This window comes from Gadus morhua, chromosome 18 (genome assembly GCF_902167405.1).
Source record: "Gadus morhua chromosome 18, gadMor3.0, whole genome shotgun sequence".
Lineage (NCBI taxonomy): Eukaryota > Metazoa > Chordata > Actinopteri > Gadiformes > Gadidae > Gadus > Gadus morhua.
Window position 1 is genome coordinate 14,551,397 of NC_044065.1, and position 6,261 is coordinate 14,557,657.

Below are 6,261 nucleotides of genomic sequence, written 5' to 3' on the forward strand. Positions count from 1 at the left end.
GAGAGATACAGAGAGGGAGAGAGGACGAGAGATGAAGAGAGGGAGAGAGATACAGAGAAGGAGAGAGGACGAGAGATGAAGAGAGGGAGAGAGATACAGAGAGGGAGAGAGGGCGAGAGATGAAGAGAGGGAGGGAGATACAGAGAGGGTGAGAGGGAGAGATATACAGAGAGGGCGAGAGATACAGAGAGGCAGAGAGGGTGAGAGATAAAGAGAGCGAGAGAGATACAGAGAAGGAGAGAGGGAGAGAGGGAGAGAAATAAAGAGAGGGAGAGAGATACTGAGAGGGAGAGAGGGCGAGAGATACAATGAGGGAGAGAGGGAGTGCATAAAAGAGGCATGTCGTAAGTAAATAAGAAAAGGAAAAATGGAAGGCACAATCCAATAAGGAGGAGAAAATAACTCAAGAGTGAAAGGACGACCGAGGGGAGAACGGGAAGGAAAGGGCGCAACGACAGGGAGAGAAAAGGAGAGACTGCGTTTCTGACAGCTGTGGATGAAGAGGTATAATTTGCATTAATCACAGGGCGTCTGTGAGTAATCGTTTGATGATCCTGGCGGGGATAGTGATAGTGTCGCGGCATCTCTTCCCGGTGACCAGCGCGTCTACGGCCTTTAATCCGAACAGACAACCCGCACCAAACCAATCGGGTTCATCGGATCTGACAGCTCAATCCATCTCCATCCAAACACACAAAAAACTCACACGCACACATGAAGACACACAAACACACGCCAAATGTTTATCTTTTCGGTCGTGATGGCCATCTTGATATGCTTATCTTTATGATACACGTACAACTATCTCAGATTATATTACAGCGATACGAAAATGTAACCACAGGCATTATTATTTTATTCAATGACGTTATGGGTAAGACTTATGCAATAAATATCATGTCCTAGTCAAAAGTCTTGTGGCTTATATCAAAAAGATAGGTAGGACAAAGTGTAAAGGACGTGTTAACCCGACCCACCCAACTTCTCCATGACAGTTTAAAAACAAGCTACATAGCCCTAATAATCAAAATAAAAATGATAGTTATATTATTGTTGGCTACGCCGTCTAGGCTTCGCCTTATGGGCTTGTCCTTTTCGCCTTTCAGTGCACGCGAGAGCGCGCACGGGACAATAAGGCTTCGCCTTATGGGCTTGTCCCATGCGTGAAATCGAACCATCTCTATTACATCGGGCAGGGAGTGTTTATTAAAGGTTTTGGGGATTGTTGTGACCTGATTATTTGCGAGCACATGAATAATGTTGTGTTCTGGTCCAAGCTGGCTGCGGGTTGTAACAAAACCAAATGGGATTCACACAAGGACCATTATTTATTTAAAATAAATGTATTTCTCAATTAAACCAAGTTGATCAGTTAGTCAGTTAATCAGTGGTGTGAGTGGAAGAGTATGAAGTAGTGGGGGGGTGTCTGTGTGTGGTGTGTAGTGTGTACACATCAAGAACAACCCAAACCAAGACTAATGACAGAATACAAAAAGGAGGACAATGTTTTCCGGCATGGCTGCCAGCTGTGTGCACCAAGAGTGAGAGAAATATAGAAACAGAGAGAGAGAGCGAGAGAGAGAAATAGAGAAATATAAAGAGAGCGGCAGAGTGAGAGGGTTGGAGAGAGAAAAATTTAGAGAGAGAGAGAGAGACAGAGAGCGAGAGAGCATGCGAGTGTGAGAGAGAGAGAGACAGAGAGCGAGAGAGCATGCGAGTGTGAGAGAGAGGTCAGCATCAGGTGCATGTAGTTCAGCTAACGAGCCCACTCAGCAACGCTCGCAACAGAAACACAAGAGAGTCACAACATGCCAACAACAAGGCAGGAAGGGGTGGAGTCAGATCATGACCCACCCACAATATTCAGATTAATGGACCCTTTTTACAGAGGGTTCGTTTGAGGAATAGCTCAGGTGTCGCTCATTACACTCATTATGGTCTGCTCCTTTTATCTTCCCGGGTGAGTGTAGTGCTCTATGTGGAATTATGTTCTGCATTGATTGCTTCAGCCTGTCTTAGCCTCTTCGCCGCCATATAGAGAACCTGAATCGTTCTTTCCTCTGTCCCCAATAGGACCCTATTTTTTAAAAGATATGTGCGGCGAGAGACAAGTCCTTTTGTTTGAATTGGGCTGTGAAGTACACAGATGATGCTTGTCAATTTAAAGTCAGGTCATGAAGTCAAGAAGTCAAGAATGACGCAGTTCGAATTAAAATTATTGAAGTTTAAGACAGATAAACTAAATTATAATAGCCTGTGTTTGCTCAGCGTGAAGGGACTTCTGCCTCCACCCTATGCCCCCCCCCCCAATATAACGCTATTGTTTGCTAAAAGAAGAAAAAGGTCTATTAAGGAGGCCCAAACTGGCCTGTAAACAAATATTTATGTCGCAGTTTTTCTGGACAAAAAAGCAGTGTAGCACTGACATTTCTCTACCGATTTCAATAGTCTTTTTTATTCAAGGGTTTATGATCTACTTGGAGTACAAATAGGCGTAGATATTAATTATCTATATCTATATCTCGGCTTAGCTCAGGAGGTAGAGCAGTTGTCTTATAACCGAAAGGTTGCTAGTTTGATCCCCAGCTCCTCCTAGCTGAGTGTTGATGCGTCCCTGAGCAAGACACTTAACTGTTCCTGACAAGCTGGCTGTCGCCTTGCATGGTAGACTCTGCCATCAATGTGTGTATTAACCGATGTAAGTCGCTTTGGATAAAAGCGTCTGCTAAATGCCCTAATTGTAATTGCATAATATCTATATATGTAGCTATATTTATTACTTTTACTTGTTTTCGTTCTTTTTCCCCGGTACATAAAAGCAGCGATGGTCCCCTAGTGTGCTGAGGGACCATCGTTTGTTCTAGGCTGAAACAGGTTTATGGTCCATACAAATTAATGGAATGGACCTCGTTATGTACATGTAAAGCACTATTTGCATGTTTGACTTCAAAACCATAACGTCTTTTAGAGGGACGAATCGCTTCGATTCCAACCCATAGGTGTTGACTGGTGTCCATCCTGCTGGCCCTTATAACTGGCTCAGACTATTAGTTACCCGTAGGGATTTATTATCACATTAAGGTCGGTGCAAGGGGATACTTTGACCTTTTGACCCCATGGTTCATCTCATCTGATGAGGTTCAATTGTGTCAGTAGAGAGGAACCGAACACACACACACACACTCACACACTCAGACACCGTCTGAACCCCCCCCCCCCCCCAGAGAGTCGTGTCAGTAGAGTACGAGTGCAGTGCTCTCGCAGTACAGTCCTTGTGTGTTAACTTATGTAAAAATATCTACCATTAATTCCCGAGTGAACTGGAAAAACACCGGAGCCGAAGGAAAGAAACGAGGTGAAAGAGAAACATAATTTCTTCCCACACACACACAATCACACAAGCACACACACCGACACACACACACACACACACACACACACACACACACACACACACACACACACCCATTGTGAAGCAGAGGCCTGACAGAGCTTTAAGTACCACCCAACCACCAACCCCCCCCATCCTCTCCCCCTACTGCTTGTCACTACGTACCCCAATTACATTATTCTCACCAACCCTCTTGTCTGACGCCACTATTTAAAGACTGGAGGCAGTTCCGTCTTTTCTATGCGCGTCGTTTCTTCCACAATGACTTTATGAAACAGCGATCTGTCCCAGGCAGCCCCTCGGCTAGGAGTGACAGTTTACGTTACCGTAGCGACGTAACACTGCACTCGTCGATCGCTTGATAGTGCGAAAAAAGAACATACGTTTCAATGTTCATAGGGGCTTAAGATGCATTTTTTGTAGAAACGTGTTATTCAGCAGCATGTAGGGCTAAGGCAATTTGCTACTGGATGCCTACAGGTAGAACCCAGAAATCCTCAGCTGGGACTCAAACCACTAGACATCCCTGAAAGTCCAGACCGCCATGTCGTTGCATAATGAATCTTCCAGAGCCACTGGACTCTGGTGTGGACAGATTCTCCGGGTGTCCAGAGAATTGTTAATGACCTGAATCTGGGTGTGATGGTCAGGTCCAACTGTCTGAGTCAGCCATGGGAGGATTCGGTTGTAGCTCTTATGTAACATCCTTGTTAGCGTTCCAGTATATGCTAATTGCTCTCTGTGTCGATTTCTGTAACTGCTGAAATGGCATTGGGGCTACGACACTAGCATCCATGGGATTTTAATACGCATTATATCTAGCCTTTTCTGTTGCTGTAAATGATATCCAAATAAAATGCTGACCATCACAACACCAAATAGTTTGCATTGAAATAATGAGCTGCTAATTGGATTATTTGCTTCTGATTCATTCCTTCGTATTCTTTTAATTATTATTTTTACGTTGACAAATAGAGAACATGTATGAAGGCACCAGACACTTTAGTATTAGAGTAAATCTGAGTTACTTTCACAAATATGTCATGATGTGTCACAGCTAAATTCAGTATTCGCTCTGTTGCTTTGGATGCCGTGACTTGCCGTGATATGGTGTTTTTCTTTTCTGAATTAAAGTAAAACCAACCCATAAACTAGTTGAAGAATATGAAAAGTATTTTAACTTGCATCTACCACGTTCACAAGCAGTCTCCTATGAGCTAAGAATAAACAGAAATGCTTATTATTTTTTTCTTGAGACCAGACCCGGTGAGCCTGGTTTTATTTTGCTGCGTCTTGCTGAAGTTGATGTTGAATCCCAGACTTACATTTAGGAGATGTGAAAACTTCTGTAAGAAAATGTATTCTCTAGGTATTTCTCAGCCCAGTATAGTCTTCAGAATGTTCAAATCTCTATCAAGAATTCTTCAAATTGTGTGTCCGCTCTCAGCTGGGCAGAAGATGCAATCTACTGTAAACATTATAATCCCCTAGTTATCGGAGGCCATCAAAGGCAAATTATGCTTAAATATCCACAAAAATACCCCAATTGCATCTGATCAATTTGACCCTGTGTATGGCAGCACTGCTGCAGGGTAGTTTGGCCAAGAGAGAAACACACAGCTGTGTGAAGCAGCATTCCCTCTTTTACTCCACAATCAAACTCAATTCTCTGTGAAGACACAAATGTACCATCCAATTATAGGCCCTGTACCTCATCAACCTCTCAGAAAGTATGCAAATTAAATCTGGCTTTTTGAATGTATTCCAAGCTCATTCCTAATTTCTTCTTCCTTTGCTCGTAGTTAGCAATTCTCTTTTTCATTTTATTAGCATACGCTAATCATAGCAGCGGGCAAGTTCTGTAGCCAATCTTAGGTTCCACATCTCTTGTTGTTCACACACGGCCATCGCTGCATTGCTGCCATCCATGTGCGGGCTTTCATTACCTAATGGCCTGTGCTGTGAAGCCCAGCGGGGGGTGCTGGAGCCGGCTGACGAGGCAGGTGGAGGTGCACTGACAGCCCTGGCACTGGATCATTCAAAGGCTCACCTCCTCGACCCTGTGGTCCCCAGACACCGGCGGCTGAAAAATAAGCCCTCTGCCTGTCTGTCCACAGATTCACCGTGGGGGAGAGGAGAGGAGGAGGAGGAAGAGAAGGGGGTGAAAGCCAATCCGCTCCAGGTTCCGTGTCCTCAGTACCAACGCAGAGGGCCCCCCCCCCCCCCCCCCCCCCCCCCCCACCCCCCCTCTCCTGGATGGACCTCCAACAACCCCAGACCCAATGAACCTCATCAGCTCGCTAGGTCTGGACCCCCAGGGGGAGCGTTCTCCTCTGTAGATTGGTTTCATACGTCCCAAGAATTCACCAGTCATTACTTGGAGGTTTGATCGGTGTGTTAGGGTTGCTAGACAACAACCCTTGTTGTTGTTACATCTTCAAGTGGAAACAAAGAAGCTTGGCCCCTGATCAAGAGAAGTGACGTAATGATTTTGAATGTTATCAAACTAAAAAGGAGCAACGGTGCCTTACTTACTGACAGTGAATGCAGGTGTGGGTCAATAATGGCGTGTTTCCACCGGAGGGTGCGGGTCGGTTCAGTTCGCAAAGGTGCGGCACGGATCGCGTTTCCACCGCCAAAACAGGGCGTGACCCGGACTGAGCCGTATTGAGCCGTACTCGTCTCGCAGTGCTCCTCCGTTGGGGTACTGCGACGCCTGAAAGGGTGCCGGCAAGAGCTAAACACGCTGTTCGTTGATTGGTCGACAGAGTCGCACTTCCGAGCGACAAGGGGATAATAACAAACATCACATTATCCGCAAGGTATTTCGGGACAATGGCAAAAGCTTTGTTTATTGAAGAAAATTCTGC